Here is a 22,533-nt window from a genome sequence, read left to right on the forward strand (position 1 = left end):
GCAAACTTCTATCCTTGTTCATTTGTTTTCCTTATAATCACAATTATTTCACACTTTTTCTCATGAGAAAGTCAGTATAGTGTTGAACATAGCCATGCACGTGGGATTTTTGGTTCTAGACACAGGTTGCTTAGGTTCAATTGTTTCCCTTTCTTCTATATATAAGAGGAATGGAATAAAACACATAAACAGAGTAATAATTATACATCCTTCATGTGCCCATAATAATAAAACCTACTTTTCAAGGTTATAAAAAAGATTAAAGCATTTGTTTATATGACATCCTCCTACAAACCCAAACTAAATGTATTATAAACATGTTTTAAGTTTAAAGCATACACACTTGAAGTAGAATACTCTGCTGCCCTTATTCCTTGGATACATGTTTCAAGATACCAAATCAATGCCTGGAGCTACAGATAGTACTGGGCCCCTACCTATACTGTTGTTTTCCTAGAAATCCCCATGTATAGAATTTAATTCATAAATTACACAATGTAGAAAATCAGCAATAGCTAATAATAAAATCCTCTAGAAAATTAACCCATCATTACTTCCTTCCCCTGCTAAGTGGGGTGGAAACCTACTTAATTGGGCATTTCTGCTTGTTACACTTCTTACTGTCTGTAGGTTGTATCCTAAGAACTCTGTCCTTTTTGGATAACATACACTTATCAGTGAGTACATACTATTCATTTCCCTTTTGATCTGAGTTACCTCACTCAAAATGATACTTTCTAGTTCCATCAATCTGCCTGCAAAATTCATGATGCCCACATATTTAATAGCTGAATAGTATTCCATTCCAACCACATTTTCTGTATCCATTCCTCTGTTGAGGGACATCTGAGTTTTTCCCAGCTTCTGGCTATTATAAACAAGGCTGCTATGAACATGATGGAGCATGTGTCCTTGTGGTACTGTTGAACATCTTTTGTCACATGCCCGAGAATCATATAGCTGGGTATTCAAGTAGAACTATTACCAATTTTCTGAATAATTAACAGATTGATTTCCAGAGTGGTTGTACCAGGTTACAAATCCACCAGCAGTAGAGGAGTGTTCCTTTTTTTCCACATTCTTGCCAGCCTGTGCTGTGACTTTTTTTTACATTTTTTATTAGATATTTTCTTTATATACGTTTCAAATGTTATCCCGAAAGTTCCCTATACCCTCCCTCCGCCCAGAAGATGGCCTAGTCGGCCATCACTGGGAAGAGAGGCCCCTTGGTAGTGCCATCACTTTTTGATCTGACCTGTTCTGATTGGTGTGAGGTGGAATCTCTGGGTCATTTTGATTTGCATTTCACTGATGAGTAAAGACTTTGAACATTTCTTTAAGTGCTTCTCAACCATTCGAGATTCTTTTGTTGTGAATTCTGTTTAGCTCTGTACCCCATTTTTTTAAATTGGGTTATTTGGGTTTTTGGATATTGACTTCTCGAGGTCTTTATTTATTTTGGATATTAGTCCTCTGTTGGATGTAGGGTTAGCAAAGACTTTTTTTCCCAATCTGTGGGTTTCTGATTTGTCTTATTGATAGTCTCTTTTGCCTTAGAGAAGCTTTTAAGTTTCATAAGGTCCCATTTTCATCTTTAAATTGTAGCTGTACTACCCTTGAATTTTGAGGTATTGGGTGAGATGAGGAATATTGAAACACAGCACCTTCATTCTACATAAGCAGAATCCAAGATAACAGTAAGTAAAGGGTATTTCCCACTGCTCCAGAACAAGCTAGGAGCAAAACAGAACCCCAATGGAGGAGCTAGAGAAAGTACCCAAGGAGCTGAAGGGGTCTGCAACCCTATAGGTGGAACAACAATATGAACTTACCAGTACCCCCAGAGCTCATGTCTCTAGCTGCATATGTATCAGAAGATGGCCTAGTCAGCCATCATCGGGAAGAGAGGCCCTTTGGTCTTGCAAACTTTATATGCTCCAGTACAGCGGAATGCCGAGGCCAAGAAGCAGGAGTGGGTGGGTAGGGGAGCAGGGAGGAGGGAGGGTATAGGGAACTTTCAGGATAGCATTTGAAATCTATATAAAGAAAATATCTAATAAAAATTAAATTAATTAATTAATTTTTAAAAAGAAAAAAGAAGAGGAAGTGAGGGCACTTGCTTTCAAGGTCACACTACTCACTATCCAGCACCTTCTGGAACCTTAGGTACCAACTTCCTTAGGAGTCCTAAATGCAGAGCACTCTAATGGCAGGTAATTGCAGAAGGTGTTAAAGTTCATATAAGTCCCAAAGACCTAAGCAAGCACATTTAACTTGTTCACACAACTGCAGTGAATTGCTATTCTATGTGAGGACAGACAACAGAAAACAGTGGAAAACACATTAACTTTGGCTTTGGCTGGGAGTTCTTCCAAACTGGAAGAGGTGCACCCTTAGAACATCACTCACTGTATCACAGAAAATGTCTTCTTTTGACTGTCAGGAGAGTCGGGACATAATACACATCACAGCTGTGATCATAAAACATCTATTCCGAGGATGAGAGAATGGAACTTCAGGCAAGAACCATTTTATGAGGATAGAGTACAAATAAATTTGCAAGGCTCTTGACATATAATTTTCATTAAACAAACCCGGTGGATCTTGATAAATAAATACTCAGTTATAAGATCGTTATTATGTACCACATTGCTACCTCATAACAGGGAACTGTCTGATAGCTCATAACAATTTAAATGGGTCTTGGGATTTTAGGCAGCAAGATCACCATCTAGGCTCCGTAGACAAAAATAATTTCATATGCTTTCCCAGAAGGGCTCTTAGAAGCATCCTCTCTTCTGCTTGAGTTTTAGGAAAGAGGTCAAGAATGCTGTTTATTGCCCAGGGGAATGTCACACAGTAATAAAGAACTTTATCACAAGTGAATTTCAGTATATAAAATCCTATCTGGTTTCAACTAGGAATTCATTTTTCTTCTATATAATTCCATAAACACGTTATATACTGCAGATCTGCAGCAGTGTTAATTCCTTACATTTATTATGATGAAGAACAGCTAAAATATTTGGGCTAGTGGTATGGCTCAGTATATAACAGCACTTAGTGCACAAGTCCAGCAACTGGGATTTTATCCTTGGAACCCACATAAAGGCAAAAGAAGAGAACTAACCCTCTAAGGTGGTCTTCTGACCTCTACACATCCACGGTGGCACTTATGCCCCAAACCCAAATTGTGTGCATGCACACACACAAACACACAACAACAACCAACAATAATAATAAAATGGGCTGCAGATATAGCTTAGTGGTTAGACATACTGTTGTCACAGAGTACCCAAGTTCCCAGCATCCACTTTGGACAGCTCACAATCTATGACTCCAGGATATCCATGGACCTCTTTTGCTCTCCACAGGCATTTGTACTCATGTGCACATACCCAAACACACACACACAAACACACATAATATTTTTTTAATTAAAGAAGATAATATTTTGGAGTAGTGTCCTTAAATATACTGAAATGAACCAACCATATTTTCATGATATGTAAAAAAATAAGAATAAATGCACTATATCCTTCTTCTATGTTTATTCTAAACTATATTCATGAAGTTAAAAAAAATGGTTAAAACTTGCTTCCTATTAGCAACGGATTAAAATGTAATGGAGGAACACTGGTATGTAAATACAAACACCATAGCCTAATGCAAAAGCCCAGAGTCAATGGCTATGCAAATCTGAAATTATGTTCAGCTTTCCACTTATTAGATAGGAGACCATAATTGACATGTTTACACTCTCCTGAGATTTAGTTTTCTCATTTAGATGTGAGGATACCTCCCTCCTGAGGGGATGTGTATATTAAAGAGGATAAAGCACTGTGAAAGCTTTGCACATCTCCAGGTGTTTGTATGTAAGGTTACCATTATTATAATTATATAAAGTACAAGCCAATAGGCTCTAATAGAAACAGAAGGCTTGTGCCATCAAAGTGTTTTATTCTGCTTGATGATTACACCTCTGCTCTGCGATGCATGTGCCATTTATAAGGGAACACAAACTGAACGCATTTAGTGAGCTGTTGGGGACATTTCCTCAGTAATAACCACGAAGCTATTACCATTCTAAATCACAGGGCACTGCCTATGCAACAGGAGGCCTTTCACTCTGAAAATGCAGAGTCTCTATGATGGAGTGAAGAAAAAAATATATTATCTGCTTTGTATTTTTATTTGCATAAAAATATATCACAAAGAAACTAAATTTGCCCAGTTTGACTTAAAAATTAATCTAACATTTACCAATGGCAATACTCTTCTAGTCCTAAAACCAAAGAGGTTCTTTTAGTAGAAGTCCTACCAAGAGGTTGGCATGAACTCTGACACATTTATACATACATGTGTTTAGAAGTGTGCATACACTCTTGTACAAGAATACATTAAAACAAAGAAAAGCTTTATTTTAGTTTCTTGGTTTTAAATTCAAAGACAGAGAAGTCTCACATACATCACGTCTCATTTCCTCTTTTATTAACATTTCAAATTAGTATTATATAGAATGACACTCCAAAGAAATCAGGTGTATCCTTTCTCAAAATTTAGTCTGTTGCATCAAGAAGACATAAAAATGTTCAAGTTTTAGAAGTGCCAAGAAGTCTTCTAAAGTTCCAGATACATAAGGAGATGTGTTTTCTACTTATTTCTCCCCATTGTCTCATAATAGAGCTTCTCTATCACCTATAAATGCCAAAGTAATCTAGGTAAATTAGAAGTGATTGGTAGTTGAAACTGTTTCTCAGGAAAAAAAGTCATTGATCTGTTCTCTAGCTCAAAACCGAAAGGAGCAGTAGCTAGCCTTCAGCATTTCTATGTCATCTAAAGGTCCCTGAGCCTGGCAAGGACACCTGCAACACCATGCAATGTCTTTAATCTTGCTTTTATTGTCTGATTTCAGAATAGTTTTAAGGAGGCTGAGCTTACAGCTTTATTTCCTATAGTCTGCGACACATAAACAATTGGCCTATTCAGTTGACTGTTGGTAAATATTCACTGGATGCCATGGCCAGGGAAGTCACCCTTCCCAGATCTAAGTTCTCAACTCTGAGTCCAAAACAACTCATTCTTTCTTTATCTCATCTTATCTGATCCCTGCTTAATATCAGCAAATATTATTCATCTAAGTCATTCTCTAGCGCTTCTGGCTCTGCAGTTGCCATATCTGATTTCAAGGGATTACAGTGTTAGTTTTAACAAATATTTGTCATGGAATTTCCAAGCTGCTCGGCCACTAAACCAAAACAACTTAATTTTAGAGGGCCACTGTCTTTAGTTATATACCAACTGTTGAGCCCACTAGGCTACAGCAGATAACTTCAAATTCATGTCCACACAGACAGACCCAGTCAATCCCAGTGTATCATTCACAAAAAAGGAAAAGAAAAGAAAAGAAAAGAAAAGAAAAGAAAAGAAAAGAAAAGAAAAGAAAGTCATGAACGTTAGAGAAAGAGAGAATTATGGGAAGTGTGTTGAAACAGTGACAGAGGAGTGGAGAGGAGTGACTAGTCAGTAACCATTATATACATGTGTAAAATTGACTCAAATTTAATTAATAAAAATATTAAATGACAAACTTGTTTGTTTATAATTTAGTCAAGATAAGACAAGCGACCCTAAGTAATTTCCCCCAGAGAGCGTTTATGCAAGATTTCTTCAACAAAGCTGTAGGGTGACATGAAACAGCAGTTTGGGGAACTCAGCTTGGGTATAGATAGAGAATAGATTCAAGCAACAAGACAAGGGAGAAGTTCTTATCTGTTGCTGCCCTCTGAGCACTACAGGCATCACCATCTTATTCAAAGCAGCTGTGATTAATTTGCCAGAGACCTTCAAGACCAAGTCTCTTGATAATCTCATAACAGAGGATGGGGAAAGCCATCAGACACTCACCTGATTCCACTTCTTCCTGTTCCCTGCTTCAAGTAGTATATAATTTTGTCTCAGCTTCATTTGGTTTCACGGGATCCTAAAGTATTTGGAGTCTGGAAGACTAGCCAAAGAAGAGACTCTAACCATCTATGCATCTAGGAAGAGACCATCACCCTTGCTGGGCTGAGACTTTTCAGCAGATTCTTTCCAGTCAATACCCAGAGTGGGGTGGCCTCAGGGGTAGTGCCATCTGGTGGATCAGTTCCCTATTTTCTGAATGTTATCCCAAAAACACTGCCTACGTCACAGTTCCATGATTTTATTTGAAGTCATTCTTGTCGAAGTAGAATGTGTGATCTGCCATCTACTCATGACTTGCCTCCTCTCCTGTCTCAAAGGAAAACAGTACTAATAGGGTTATACACACAACACACACACACACACACACACACACACACCTATGCAGAGTCATTTCTGTCTCTATATCCAACTGGATCATGGCACCAAGGAAAACAAAGAACCTTTCATATATCAGAAGCCATATTTCTTTTAATACAACCAGGACTTTCAGTGCCATTTCTCTTATAATACATAGTACCATTATGCTTATATACAAGATTTTTTAAGTAGAAATTTTTTACATGATTTCAAGAATAATTAAGTAGCAAGGGACCAGATTCTGTTGCACTAATTACAGGAAGCAAAGACTTCTGGCTGGATGAGCCCCTAAAATCTCTTAATAAATCCAGAGACATGTTATTTATTATGCAAAGAAACATAGACTAAAGGCAAATTCCAATTTAAAATAAAAAGAACAGCAGCAGTCCCCACCACCATTGTCCTAGACTCCCCCACACTCACCACTTAGCCTTTTATACCTTCAAACTGGAATGTCATTAGTAGAAAGGAGACCTGCCTGCTAAGCATAACTGTAAGAATTTGATGGACTTTAGAGATCATCAACATTTATGGCTCAAAGGGCTGAAACCCAAATTCTTTTTATTTGAATCCTTAAGAGCATTAATTGAACATTTTTAATGGATTTCAGTTGCCAGGATAAAACAAAGCGCTCCAGGGAAATCTAAATTTTAGAAAACACTAAAGTCAAAGAATTAAAATGGAGAAAAAGATAAATAAAGGAAAAGTCATTCGGTAGCATAAATTTTGGTTAACCTGGTCAGTTTTGTAACATTTTTTCAAATTGATATTAATTGGTTTGACACTCACTTTGAAAAATCTTTATATTCAGAAAATTATTATTATTTTCTATTTCCATTTAGAAATACTGTATCCTGTTTTGTTCTGTTTCTCATTTTATGTTTTGCTTTTATTTGAATTTATTAATTTGATTGATCGCTTGTTTCCAGAAAAAAAACAACTTAAAAGGAGATGTTTGAGATAAGCATCTTCAAATGGGCATATTTTAATTTAGAATATATTTGGATTTCACAGGATAAAAGACACAATAGAGGCTGAAATTTTAACTAGGTGTCTCTTTGCTAAGGTATTTAATGAGATTCACAAGACTCTCATTGTCCACACTCTACCTGTATAGACTATGGTGTCATATTCCCACTGCATCATCTTAGCCTTCATGTATCACCCCCCGCCCCCAACAAGGTCAAAGGCTTCTTAGAACCCAACAATATATGATTATTTTTCATTTACCTTCTTGCCTTTTCCGTAGAATATATACTCCATGTACAGAGATTGCATCCTCCTAAAAATTGTCAAATGGCACTAGTGTGCTGCCTTTTCCTTGTGGCAAGCATAACAAATGAGTTGAGTAGGTGAAAGAACACAGCTAGCCATTTGTTCATGTGTTGGCTAGGTTGTCTCCCAGTGGAGTCAAAGACTTGCATCCGTTTGACCAGTACCAGCCAAGGGATTTGAAAGATATACAGAGGTCAGCTCCCCAGCTTCCTGAGGGTCTTAGAATAATTCTATGGTATCTGGACTCCTTCAGTAAAGTTAATTCAAAATGGAATTTTGAATTAAGTTTTTGTTCACTCAAGATAGAAGGCAGTTTAGTGACATCCATGGGTTCCTCTCAACAAGTATGTACTAACTCTTCCTTATATGGACGGGGCAGAACATGGATGGCTAAGCTAGCCTTACACTGGATATGCAACAAAGGGTGATCTTGAGGTTATGGTCTGCCTTCTTGCTACATTTCTTAAGGCCTCATCATGCTCATGTATGGAGCACTAACAATTGAGCCCAAGGGTTCATAATGCTGTGCAAGCAGTCTACCAACTGAGCCATGGCCGCAGGACAGCTCTTCTTTTTTCCTCTCTCTTAAAAACATGCTACAATTTCATACTACACAAAACAAGTAATGCCTACCTACAGCCACTTTTGTTCCACCCACTGCTTCACTTCCAGAAGTTTCCCTGTCTGTGGTGACTGACACAATTGTGATCACATAACTCAAGCCAGCTCAATAAGGGTCTAGAGACTCAATATTTTTCTGCTACTGGAAAAAAAAACTATATCCCTTCTATTTGGTTGTAAATGACAGCAAGCGGTTCAAAGAGCTGGCTTTAAAGAGTTCTGTAGAATTAGCCCATTGGACAGAAAGCAAGGTCAAGTAAAAGAAAACAAGTTATGAATCTATGTGCTTTAGAAAAAGATTCACTGAAGTTAGAATCTGCCTCATATCCACTATTAAACATTCTGACATGTGTGTTCCTTCTCAAAAGAACTCCCCAAACAATCTTCACAGACTCTGTGATAGTAGACAACAGGTTACATTAAAATCATGTATTTATATGTGTACTTTTAATATGCAAGGCCTCAAGGCATTAGTCAAAGAACTGCAGCAGAGTGAAATATCATTTCTAGATATGTTATTTGTTCTACATAAATTTAAGTTTTCACATTTCCTATTTTCTGTACCCTTTTGAAAGGCTATTTAGATAGCAATGGGTTTTGCTTTTGAGTTTTGACGATTTGTAAGAATTCTATTTACATATATAAATTTATCAGAGAGTGACTCCCATGATGGGTATCCTAGTACTTCTCTCACAGGTTTTTGGAAATGAATATACACCCAAACTCCTAAAGCAAAGCCAATAACTTCAAGTTTGCTGAAACTCCTCTGTTTACTTCAGTATAGGGAATCTTATAGATCTCTCTAGAGGCACTGTTGGCTATGAGCATTTCCCATGTGTATGCATAATTGGAGAATTAAAAAGCATATTTAAATGTAACATTATGCTACAAAAATGCTGGCAATGCCCCAGGGTTGACTGTGTATGCTATTAGATATTTTTGAGAGTTTATTCTGCCTGTGCTATAGAATTTTCAATAATTTCCTTCTTGAGTAAAATTAAGGCATCAGCAGAGAAGTAAAGTCCTCGATACACACAGCAAGGTCTCATTTTTTTTTTTAACCATAATGTGCTTCTAGATGCCCTGATGGGGAACAAAAAGATTAAAAACAGATTTTTTTTATTTAATACAATTTTTGTTTTAAACTGCAGCTAGCTAGCCACATAAACAAGTAACAGTGATATACTGCTTAGGTGCAATATTGATGGTAGCTCCTGGCTGTAGTGAAGAGGGACTGGAACAGCTGGCCTGTGCAGCATAGACTATACTTTCCACATAGTTGATGTGGTAGAAAGCCCAGTCCAAAGTGAGAAGCAACTAATAGATGTTGGGGAGTGTTTTTGTACACTGTCTATTTCAAGGCTGAGTTTTGTACCCAGAGATCGGGTTGCAGTCTGGATCTTATTATTGTCATTATTATGAAGCAGTCCCTGACACAGTATTTTGTAAAACATTGCTCTCTATCATTTTCTGTGATCAATAAAGAACTGATCAGCCTACTATCTGGGCAGGAGAGTAGAAGGCAGGACTTAGAGAGAGAGAGGATCTCAGGTGAGCTGAGGAGTTGCCTTGAAGAGATTCATCATGAGCAGGTCTTCAGAGAGTCCCTCTGAGTACACAGTAAAGGAGGCCAGAGTGAGACTAAGGTGGAAGGAAAGTAGGCTGGGAAGTAGGCCAGGTCAACATAGCTGGCTTAGAATAGCTCAGAACCTGCCCAGCTTAGTGCCAGAAGTTTGTAATAAATATACCAGGTCTCTGTGCCATTTATTTGGTAGATAAAAGGGCCAAAGAAGTTCCCCAAATTATGTTACAGATATACATCATAACACTATTCATTTCATGAACTATGAAAAGAGTTATTTACTCATATTATCCTCCTAGACTGATCTATATCCAACCCTGGTATCATCCTATATTCTAAATTTCAAGTATATATGAATAATCATTTTGTATTGTTACTAATTGCAGTACTACTGTGGTATTAAGCTTAGTACTTGTGGTGGTTTAAATAAGAATGACCTTCATCTCCTCACAGATATGAATGCTTGGTTACAAGGGAGTGGCATTACTAGAAAAGATTAGGAGGTCTGGCATTGTTGGAGGAAGTGTGTCCCTGGGGATAGGCTTTGAAGCAAAGCCCATGCCAAGTCCAAAGTCTGTCTCCTGTCTGTCTCTGTCTCTGTATCTCTGTCTGTTTCTCTCTGTGTGTTTATCTCTGTGTGTTTCTGTTTGTCTCTCTGTGTGTTTCTGTCTCTCTCTGTGTCTCTGAAGTGGAAACTTAAGATATATATATATATATATATATATATATATATATATATATATATATATAGAGAGAGAGAGAGAGAGAGAGAGAGAGAGAGAGAGAGAGAGAATAGAGTTCGGGGCATGGGAAGGAGAATTAAGAGGGTAGTAGAGACAGAGAAAGGCAGAGAGGGGGAGAGAGTAGATAAGTAAGTACAGGCCAGTCATGAGTTCGTGGGCATGTGGAGAGAGGGGGAAGGGATCGGAGAAAGGGAAGAATCCAAGAGGACAAGAGACAAGCAAGAGGGCAAGAGGCAAGAGAAAGTTAAGGGTTCTTTGGGAAATTAGTTGTGTTTAATGGTGTTTTGCTGGGGCTAACACGTGAAAAAGTATTTTCTTAAAGTGGACACAGGTGAAAAACTAAGGCAGACTCATGAAGGAATGTTTAGCTAAAGTAGGCACAGGAGAAAGGATGTTCTGTGAAAGCAAAAACATGAAGGGACACATGAGGAAGGATTCTTTGCTAACAATGCATGTATTGGTCCACATTCCATAGTTGAGCTCTATTTGTCAGGTCTCCATAGAGAGAAACACACCAAAAAAACCTTCCAGGCGTGTGCTGCAGTTTCTTGCAGCTTCCTCTGCCTCAGACTGATTGGCAGAATGATATCAGCTGAGACAGATGCATCTGCTGAGTCAAGACACTTACTGAGGCAAGACCCATGGAGAACATGTGATGTTTCGAGGGTAGAAATAGGACCGTACAGACAGTGACAAGGGCCATAGAGCCAGCTGTGCAATGCTTGTGGGTCTCGTTTCATTGCTGATCTTTGCTGAAAGAGGCACAACAGAGAACTTCTAGTGTCCCACCTGGACCCTCCTGCCGACTTGTGTAGAGACTAAGACCTGGCTGTCTCTGCTAGGTAATTGCACCATTGCTGATTCCTGTTTTCTATCCTGACTCTACCAAAGTGGACTACTGGTGTATCCATGAAGTGTTTGTGAATGTATTGAGCTGCCACTGCTAACCTGTGAATTGAACTGCTGATTTCCAGACAATATGGAGTTGTTCCAAAGAACCTTTCTAAACAGATGTACTCACCATTCCCCACCCCCAAGTATCCTCTCTCTCCCACTACTTCTGGTGGGTGGTGGGCTAAAAGTGTTTAAGAACCATCATAAAAAGTGGAGTTTTGAAAAAGAAATAAAATTGAATCTCTCTCTCTCTCTCTCTCACTCTCTCTCTGTCCCTCTCTCTCTCCGTCCCTCCTTCCCTCTCTCCACCTATGAGTTAGGATGTAGCTCTCATATACTGCTCCAGAGCCAACCTGCATGCTGCCATGCTCCCCACAATGTTGATAGACTAAACCTCTGAAACTGTAAGCAAAACCTCAGTTAAATGCTTTCTTCCATGAGAATTGTTTTAGTTGGTATCTCTTCACAGCAAAAGAACTGTGACTAAAGCACTACCTTTGACTTGGGCTGGCTGACTTACCTCTCTTCAACCAGAACCTCACTTTTAGATAGTGGAAGAGCCTAACTTTCAAGACTATCTCCAAGAGAAAGAATATCTCATTTTAAGACGAATTCACTAGGCCAAGGTCTACAAATAATGACAAAATTAATTTATAGTAGTAAATAAATCTGGTAGTTGAAAATATACTTTTCTATAAATGTCATTATTCATATTGCATGTGTACTTTAATAATAATGTAATAAAATTGTGTAGACATGCCAAGTATGAACAATTCAATATAGTCAGGCCCACTGACTTGAGCAAATATTACCATAGATCATTTTGTATAGATGCTTAACCAGTAGATTTATTTAGGTTGTTTGAAAAGAAATATGCCTTAGTACTGTGCTGAAAATTTTGTAGAATTTTAATATCAGAACACAGAAAGTTCTCATTTTAGCAAAGTTGGAGTTGCTTCATTATATTAAGTTTAACATAAATCATAATTACAAATTGTGACAAAATATTAAAATAAAACCAAATTATATAAAATATATGACAGTAATATAAATTAGGCAAAAATAGAGACGTTACCATTCAATATATGAAAACCACTGTAGGTGAGATTCTATAATTTGGGAGGTAATTTGTTTGCTTGATTTTTTTTTTATTTGGTTGGTTTTCGTTTATGTTTTTTGGTTTTGGGGGTGTTGCTTTTTTGTTTGTTTATTTTAAACTATATTTACTTCCAAAGCAGTTCAGTATCTAGAAGTCAAGAATAAAAATACAGGCTTCCATGATTATCGAGTCAAGGAACAAATATTTACAGACTCAGAATTTCTCTGAATGTGGAGTGAGCCCATGTTAGAGAAAGCCACATTGGTAATTCATACCTGTGCCTGCCGTCTCTACCATGGCCGTCAGTTACCAGTCTGTCTGCTGAACAGAAGCATGGAGTAGACTCGGAGCAAAGCTTTTCAGATCCTTTTTTACCATGGAAGGCGTGGAACTTGAGATTTGAGTTTAATCCAGAAAAGAACCTAATGGAAACAAAACCAAGTCTCCTCATAAGATGTTAATGAGTTCAGCCTCAGCACTGTATGATTCAAAATGCCCTGTCAATACAATCGAATTTACTATACATGTGAACAGACAATAGTTTTAATAACAAAAGGAAATCGGGCAAGAAAATCAGGCAAAAAAAATTAAAATTTTTAAGGAAGTTAGAATCATAAAGAATGAAGAGGTATGGAAACTAACAAAAATTAAACCAAAAAATAATTATATCAAAATTTGAGAACAGAAGTCCAATGCCTAAAATGAGAAAAACTTTCTGAATGAGTTTAATATTTTATATAATAGTCAACAAGTTTCAAAGTTCTATGAAACAAAATGGAGAAAATTTGTTTTAAAAAAATCACAGTTGAGCACTTCAATGAAGGTCTTAAAATGGATGAATCTGGAGGCTATCATCCTGAGTGAGGTAACCCAATCACAAAAGAACACACATGATATGCACTCGCTGATAAGTGGATATTAGCCCAGAAGCTCAGAATCCTTCTTAGAAGGGGGAACAAAATACCCATGGAAGGAGTTACAGAGGCAAAGCAGAGACTGAAGGAAGGACCATCCAGAGACTGCCCCATGTGGGGAATCCATCCCATAACAACCAGCAAACCCAGACACTATGACAGACACTAACAAGAGCTGTGGACAGGACCCAGATATAGCTGTCTCCTGTGAGGCTCTGCCAGTGCCTGGCAAATACAGAAGTGTATGCTCACAATCATCCATTGGACAGAGTACAAGGTCCCCAATGAAGGAGCTAGAGAAAGTACCCAAGAAGCTGAAGGAGTTTGAAGCCCCATAGGAGGAACATCAATATGAACTAACCGGTACCCCCAGAGCTCCTTAGAACTAAATCACCAATCAAAAAAGACACATGGTGGAACTTGTGGCTCTAGCTGTATATGTAGCAGAGGATGACCTAGTCCATCATCAATGAGAGGAGAGGCCCTGGGTCCTGTGAAGGATATATGCCCCAATATAGGGGAATGCAAGGACCAGGAATGGGGGTTGGAGAGTTGGGGAGCAGGTTGAAGGGATAGGGGATTTTCTGGGGGGAAATCAGGTAAGGAGGTAACATTTGAAATGTAAATAAAGAAAATATCTAATTTTAAAAAAGTTTAGATACGTGCATGTATCCCTGATATCTCCAAGACTTTTTTTTAAGGGGGGTGGGGCAGCAGCTTTCCTGAGAAGACAGAGAAACTCTTTTACACACACATAATTAATTATGAATTAATTAATTAAGGCTAAAATCCTATAAGAAAATGTAATCTGAAAGTCATGGGAAGGAAAATATGACAGTAATTTGTGGGTATTGCCTTACCTGCTTTGCTCCTCAGTAACTGCAGAGTGTTTCGATGCTCACTCTAGCCTGTTTTAGCTCCCCAATAAATGACACAGAGACCTAGTATTTTTGGCTCCTGGCACTGTGCTGGGCAGGTTCTGAGCTATTCTAACCAGCTACAGCTTCCTATTTTCCAGTCACGTGGTCTTTTACCTTCGCTCTGAGTCTTGCCCTTGGCTCGCTCAGCTCCATGTGTGTTCTCATGGCAACTCTTCCTGATCCTGCCACACAGTCTCTCTACACCTTCTCTTCCTCTCCTCCTTTCTCTCCTCTCTGATCTCCATTGGTACTCCCTCACTGGGCTCAGATTTCCCACCTCCTCTGTCATCTCCTGCACAGCCATAGGCTGGTCAGCTCCTCATTAACCTATCAGAGATTACGGAAAACATTTTCTAATATAACGTTGAGACTGGAGACCTTTGATCACTCCAACTTCTGGACTACAAACAGATGTCTGGGCATAGAAATCAGCATCTGAATACACAGTGCACGAAACCATCCCCCAACAGAAAAATACTGCCAGCACAACCATCTAGACACTTTGTTGTTGTTGTTGTTTTGTTTTGTTTGAGACAGGGTTTCTCTGTATAGCCCTGGCTGTCCTGGAATTCACTCTGCAAATCAGGCTGGCCTCGAACTCAGAAATCCACCTGCCTTCGCCTCCCAAGTGTTGGGATTAAAGGCGTGCGCCACCACTTTCCTGGTGGGTTTTTGGTTTTTTTTTGTTTGTTTGTTTGTTTTTGTTTTTGTTTTTTTATGGGTTTTTTTATGTTATTTTTTATTTACATTTCAAATATTATCTCTTTTCCAGGATCCTCCCCGCGGAAAACCCCATCTCATTCCCCCACCCTGTGCTTCTATAAGCGTGTTCCTCCACCCACCCACACCTGCCTCCCCACCCTGGCACTCCGCTACACTGAGGTATCAAGTCTTCACAGGACCCAGGGCCTCTCCTTCCATGAATGCTGGACAAGGCCATCCTCTGCTACATATGCAGCTGGAGCCATGGGCACCTCCATGTGTTTTCTTTGGTTGGTGATTTAGTTCCTGGGAGCTCTGGGAGCTCTGGCTGGTTGATATTGTTGACTTCTTTATTTTTTTTTCTTTTGGTTTTTCAGGACAGGGTTTCTCTGTATAGCTCTGGCTGTCCTGGAACTCACTTTGTAGACCAGGCTGGCCTCGAACTCAGAAATCCACCTGCCTCTGCTTCCCGAGTGCTGGGATTAAAGGCGTGTGCCACCAGGCCCTGCGATATTGTTGACTTCTTAACAGAAGATAAATCTATGGACTTCTTGACACTAATAAATTGTGTAAGAAGCTATTTAGTTGAAAAATACAATTTGTAAGTATCTTCATATTTTCAAGAAGGAATAAAGATCATCAGAAATGAATGTAAATAACGAAGATCATCAGAAGTGAATATATATAAATACATATAAAATATTGCATATTTCTTCACTTAATTCCTTTAGATTATAATATTTCATTTAAGATAAAGACAAAACAAAACAAAACAAAAAAGAACTATTTCATCTGTATCCCCAAAACAGTATAATTTTAAACCATTGCTGAAGAAAACACTTTAAAATTCAAAATATAGGTGTAGTGTGTTCGTGGATCAGAAAACTCAGTATTTCTAAGACAGTGTTTCCTGAAAGTTTAAAAATTCATTGAAATTTAAATGTATAATCAAAAAGATGCGCTTTCTTGAACTTTGTGACCCTATATACTCATTTATTTTAGAACTGAGGTATAGAGTAGCTTGCATGATTTGTGTGACATTGGCCAATAGCAGACAAATTGACAGATTATGTGGGATTTACTTCTCATTAAAATATTAACCAGACCATGGGAAAAGAAAAAGCCTTTCTTTAAAATATTGCTGTATCAATTTAAAAACAATACCATAATGGTGAAAAATATTGTGTGTGTTCTACATTAAAAATAAAAATTACAGACTTGTAGATTTACTGCTAAAGAATTAAGATTGAAAGTAATTAAACCTTTCAGTGTTACAAAAGCATAAGAGCTATTCTCACTCAGTAGAAACCATACCCTGAACACTGAACAGAGCACTCTCTGAGTGAGGGATAACGTGTTATTCAATCATGATTCTGGGTAGCAGAAATAAGCCACAGCTTCTGGTTAGCTACATCATCAGCACTGTAAATAACCATGTTATACAAGGATTGCCAACATTTTTGAAAACACTATTCAATAAATAATATGAAGCTTTTTTTTGTAAAATGGGCTTTGAATTTGGTTGTTATAGCCTGCTGTATAAATACACTGAGCCTCTTTAAGGTAAACAAAGTTAAGCTATGATTCTCAGGAAGTTGGGTACAGAAAATGCATTTTGATTTACAATGTTTTGACCTTATAATGGGTTTATGGGACCATAAGCCCACTACACATAAAGAAACAGGTATAATGTAAAATGAATCATAAATTGAGATATAAGTATGAAAGGCTTACAAAAGTAAACATGCTGTTAGACAAACATTTCTTTAAAAAATGCATTTTTCTATAAAAGAAATGGTACATTCAACTCATCAAAATACAGAATATTTGCTACTCAAGACACCATTAACTCATTGGCACATGAAAGAAGCCAGACCCACCAGCCCAGGAATAGCACGACCCACAACAGGCTGGACCATTCCATATCAATCACTAATTTAAAAAAGATGCCTTATAGCTGGCATTTTCTCAATTGAGGCTCCCTCAACTCTGATCACTCCCAATTGAATCAAGTTGACATAAATCTAGCTAATAGTAACACACAAAGTTTCAGATCTTAAAGTATTTAAGATTTTAGGGTTAGGAATGTTCAGTTCATTCTATGGAAAAACATATATTTCTATGATTTACTTAAGTAAGGGCTTCTGTCATAGATAATATTCAAACATTCAAATTTATCTTTAGGCATTTTTGAGTCTGAATCTGATTACTCAGCTTTCAATTACATTAATAAAGAAATAATTTCATTATCTTTCTCATATATGTATATATATATGTATGTATACACACACACACACACACACACACACACACACACACATATATCACTCACTTCCTGAAAGCAGTTTTGAAAAGGGCAAGTTAGTGAACTCAAAGAATACTCCAATGCTTTGCTTATCTTCACTTATTTATATTTACAGTTTGGTTAATACTTTAAATTAATTACTTTTCTGGACAAAATGTGTCAGGCATATCTGTATATATATATATATATATATATATATATATAGAGAGAGAGAGAGAGAGAGGGGGGAGAGACACACACATATATAACTAAGTGAAAATAAGTAAAGCATTGAGGTATTTTTTGAGTTAACTAACTTGCCCTTTTCAAAATTACTTTTCAGGAAGTGAATGAGATATAAAGAAATTATATATATATATGTGTGTGTGTGTGTGTGTGTGTATAAAATCAGATTCAGATTTATAAATACCTAAAGAGAAATTTGATTATTCAAATATTATCTGTGACAGAAGCCCTTATCACCTAACCCCATTTTAGAATAGGCTGAGCATTCCGAACACAAGAATCTGAAATACTCTGAGATCTGAAGCTTTGTATGTGTTACTACTGTCCTGGCTAGATATATGTCAACTTGACATAAGCTACAGTCATCAGAATAGAAGGAGCCTCAACTGAAAAGAAAATGCTTCTATAAGAACTAGCTGTAAGTAATTTTCTTTTTTTATTTATTCTTCTCTCATGCACTGCAGCTTCCCCTCTCTTTACACCTTCCAGTCCCCCTTCTACCCCAGATTTGCTCCTCCCAGCCCCCCAAAAGATCAGGCCTCCAAGGATATCGTTTGATACAAGATATAATAAGACCAGGTACAAAACCTCACATGAAGGCTGGTGAGGCAACCCAATAGGAAGAAAGGGGTCTGAAGAGCAGGCAAAAGAGTCAGAGACATTCCCTCCTCACACTGTCAAGAGCTCTAGAAAAATACCAAGCCATGCAGGCTCCTTAATTGCTTTTTCAGTCTCTGTGAGCCCCTATGTTCCCTGCTTAATTTATTCTGCAGGCCATGCTTCCGGGTGTCCTTGTCATTTTCTTAAATAATACTGAAGCATAGAACCTTCACAGGACCAAGGGGGTCTCCTCCAGTAATCGATGACCTACTAGGCCATCCTCTGCTACATATGCAGCTGGAGCCATGAGTCCCACCCAAGTCTGCACATGGTATTAATTGATGTACTATAGGTAATATGTGTGTGTGTTTGTGTGTGTGTGTACATGAAAGCAGTTTAAACAATATTTTAATATACTGGAATTGTCACAAGATATTTCCCTATACACATACATACACTCCCAATTTTGAAATCAAACTCATTTTAGGTTCCCAGCATTTTGAACCTATTTTACAACATTGAAACAAAGTCTAGTTATTCATAGGACTATAGCCATTGTGCTAAGATATTAAAGGAAACAATTTATTCCAATTATATCTCATTAATTTGCAAACAAAAAATGACTAATTTTCTAACCTGGTGCTTCCCAAGGGAGGCCTAACTTGGCTGAAAATTTTTAATTTGTGTTATTATCCTTTAGATTGTATGCTCCTGGACATCATTGTTAAAGTTGTTTGTCTGAAAACACATTGCAGCATAAAAAACTCTGAAGACAGTAGCCTAATATCTTTTTGCACATTTACCTATTATCATAAGAAATAGCATCTGTTTCAATTATGCTAATGAAATCATTCTGTAGCTCATAATGGAGCCTGGTATACTATTTCCTGCATATTAAAATAAAAAAAACATAGCAAATTATGCTAATTTCAAATGAATTTACATCCAGCATTTCCCAATTATTTAAAAGGAGAGAGCAGCTATCCAGCTTGTTGGATGATACAGGGACAATCCCACTTGATCTCATCTTTTTCTAATAAGTCTGGGCTAGGAAAGTCATGTAGAATTCTATCGATAGCCACTGGGGTGCATCTTGAATTGGCAAAATGACAAAAGTGATTGAGTGGGAGCCCTAACTTTAGGACCAAACTGTCACTTGCAGTTGTTTAATACAGGATTGTCTTCACACAATCAATCTCCAGACATCTGATCTTTTGGAAAAATACTCTTCTTAAAAAATGGGATAAACTTGTTTCAATATTGTCAGCCTTCCCTACATGCTACATTTATTTTGAAACATGGACAGTCATCTTTCTGTGAAAAAGACATTGAACAGAAGTCAAAACTATGGACACCATCGTAGGATTCCACTCTTGATGCCCATAGCTTTGGCTTTTCCTGTTGGCTCCACCATTTACCTACGTACCTCTGTTCCCACCTTCTCTTGTAGAACTATCTCACATGCTCCCTTCAAACACATCTATACACAACTTCCTTCACTGTACTCTTTCAGTTTCGAGCTATCCCTTTAGAAATAAGGTAAATCACGTTTTTCTTCAAGAATTTATTCCTGGATACTCAGTAACTGAAGCACGGTCTTAGTCTGTGGAGTCTTGAGATTCCAAACCCTGATGAGGGCCGGGCTGGGCTTGCAAAGACATCTCTGTGTTTGCATGTATACAATGGAGACTAGTGAGGAAACAAATAAAAAGGCCTTGTGAGAGTTTAAAAGTAGAAGAAAATATGGAATCTGGATATATACATAGAGTGAGTATTTATACTTCAATAGCTTTTGTTATCAATCCTTTGCACATAGCTTTTTCATGACTGGGGACATTACATAGAATTTTCTTCTCTCTTTTTTATTAGAACACACAATTCAATAATTTATTTGTGCAACATACTCACTTTTCTCCAAATCTATATCTTGAGTATATTTTCAAGAGGAAATAAAGTCTGGATAATGGTAAAATTACATGGCCATTTTTTGTACTTGGAGATTAAAGAGATTTATTAACTAATTAGGCCAAAGTTAGAAATAAATACACAGGTTTTACTGATTTACATGGTGTTCATTTCAGATTTATGTGAGAGCTTTATAAGATTGGTCATATGGAATTCCTGTTTTACTTTGACTCAGTCTGATAAAGACAGTGAGGTCATTTTCGGGTGTCTGAGATCATCTGGCAATAAGAGTCACCATCATTAGGAGAAAGAAAAGCATTTCTACAGCTTTAATCACAATATGCCACTTCTATGCACCAAGGTAAAAATTCTCTGTTCATCTGGGAACCCTGGTTCCTGGATACAGATGGTAACAGGGCCACAGTATCACTGAACTAAAAGCCTAGTGCAAAAGCAAAGGTTGTGCTTTGGGTACCACAGCTAGAAGCTCTGCACGGCACTACTGATGGATGACACTTCCTTATTTGTTTTATTATTATTACTATTACCTTTATTTTTTTCATTCCAGTCATTACCCCCCCTCCCAGTTTGCCCTCCCACAGTTCCTCATCCCATTCCTCCTCCCCCTGTCTCCAAGAGGATGTCCCCACCCCAACCCCTGCCAGGCCTCTCCAGTCCCTGGGGCCTCAAGTCTCTTGAGCATTGGGCACATCTTCTCTCACTGAGGCCAGACCAGGCAGTCCTCTGTTATATATGTGTCAGGGGTCTCAGACCAGCTCCTAAATGGTGCCTGGTTGGTGGCTCTGAGAGATCACCAGTCCAGGTTAGTTGAGACTGCTGGTCTTCCTATGGGGTCGCCCTCCTCCTCAGCTTCTTCTAACCTTTCCCTAATTCAGTCACACATGTCCCCAACTTCAGTCCAATGATTTGGTGTAATTATCTGCTTCTGTCTCAGTCAGCTGCTTGTTGGGCCTCTCAGAGGACAGCCATGCTAGGCTCCCATTTGCAAGCACACCATAGCATCAGAAATACTGTCACATCTTGGGGCCTCCTCTTAAGCTAGATTCCAAGTTAGGCCAGTCACTGGACCTCCTTTCCCTCAGTCTCATCTCCATTGTTGTGCCTGCAATACTTTTAGACAGGAACAACACTAGGTCAGAGGTTTTGATTGTGGGATGACAACACCATGCCTCTACTTGATGCCCTGTCTTTCTACTGGAGGTGAACTCCACAAGTTCCCTCTCCTCACTGTTGGATCCCTCCCTTTGAGTCCTGAGAGTCTCTCACCTACCATATCTCTGGGATATTCTAGAGTGTCTCTACACTTCCCACCCCCAGACATTGCATATTCCATTCATTCTGCTGGTCTTCAGGGCTTCTCTCTTGTCTCCCCCCGACCCCTGTACCTGATCATGCTCCCCTTTCCCCTCCCTGTCCCGAGTTCTAACCAGGTCCCTTTCTCCTTTTGCCTCCCTTGATTACTTTCTTCTCCCTCCCAAGTGAGATGGAAGCATTCTCACTTAGGCCCTTCAGCTTCTTAATCTTCTTGAGTTCTGTGGATTGTATCTTAGGTACTCTGTACTTTTTAAACTAATATCCACTTATTAGTGAGTACATTCTATGCACGTCCTTTTGGGTCTGAGTTACCTGACTCAAGATGATATTTTCTAGTTCCATTCATTTGCCTGCAAAAGTCATCATGTCCTTTTTCTTAATAGCTGAATGGTATTCCATCATGCAAATGAACCATGCCCACTGTATCCATTCTTCAGCTGAGGAACATCTGGGTTGTTTTCTGCTCTGGCTATCACAAACACAGCTACTATGAACACAGTGGAACAGGTGACCCTGAGGCATGGTGGGGCATGTTTTGGGTATATGCCCAAGAGTGGTATTGCTTGATCTTCGGGTAGATATATATCCAATTTTCTGAGGAACCTCCAGATTGATTTCCAGAGTGGTTGTACCAGTTTTAAATCCCATAAGCAATGGAGCACTGTTCCTCTTTCTCCACATTCCCTCCTACTTGTGATGTCACTTGAGTTTTTATCTTAGCCATTCTGATTAGTGGAAGGTGGAATCTCAGGGTCATTTTGATTTGCATTTCCCTGATGACTAAGGACTTTGAACATTTCTTTAAGTGCTTCTCAGCCATTCAAGATTCCTGTGTTGTGAATTCTGTGTTTAGCACTATACCCCATTTTTTGATTGGGTTGTTTGTTTTTTTGGGAGGTTAGCTTCTTGAGTTTTTTTATATATTTTGGAAATTAGCACTTAAAGAAGAAGTCAAGATATCACTATTTGTAGATGATATGATAGCATACATAATCAACCCCAAAAATTCTATCAGAGAACTTCTAGAGCTGATAAACAACTTCAGCAAAGTGGCCGGATATAAAATTAATTCAAATAAATCAGTAGCCT

The 22,533-nt window shown here is 38.2% G+C and overlaps 1 long non-coding RNA gene across 1 annotated transcript in view; it reads right to left on the reverse strand.

Moving 5' to 3' along the window:
- The window catches only part of Gm41836, a 57,530-nt gene that overhangs the window by 19,049 nt on the left and 15,948 nt on the right, over window positions 1-22,533 (reverse strand). The window contains exon 2 of the long non-coding RNA XR_877825.2: window positions 12,814-12,960. This is a non-coding gene — a long non-coding RNA (predicted gene, 41836). The remainder of the gene's footprint in view (window positions 1-12,813; window positions 12,961-22,533) is intronic.

The sequence above is a fragment of the Mus musculus genome, chromosome 19, assembly GCF_000001635.26.
Source record: "Mus musculus strain C57BL/6J chromosome 19, GRCm38.p6 C57BL/6J".
Taxonomy (NCBI): Eukaryota; Metazoa; Chordata; class Mammalia; order Rodentia; family Muridae; genus Mus; species Mus musculus.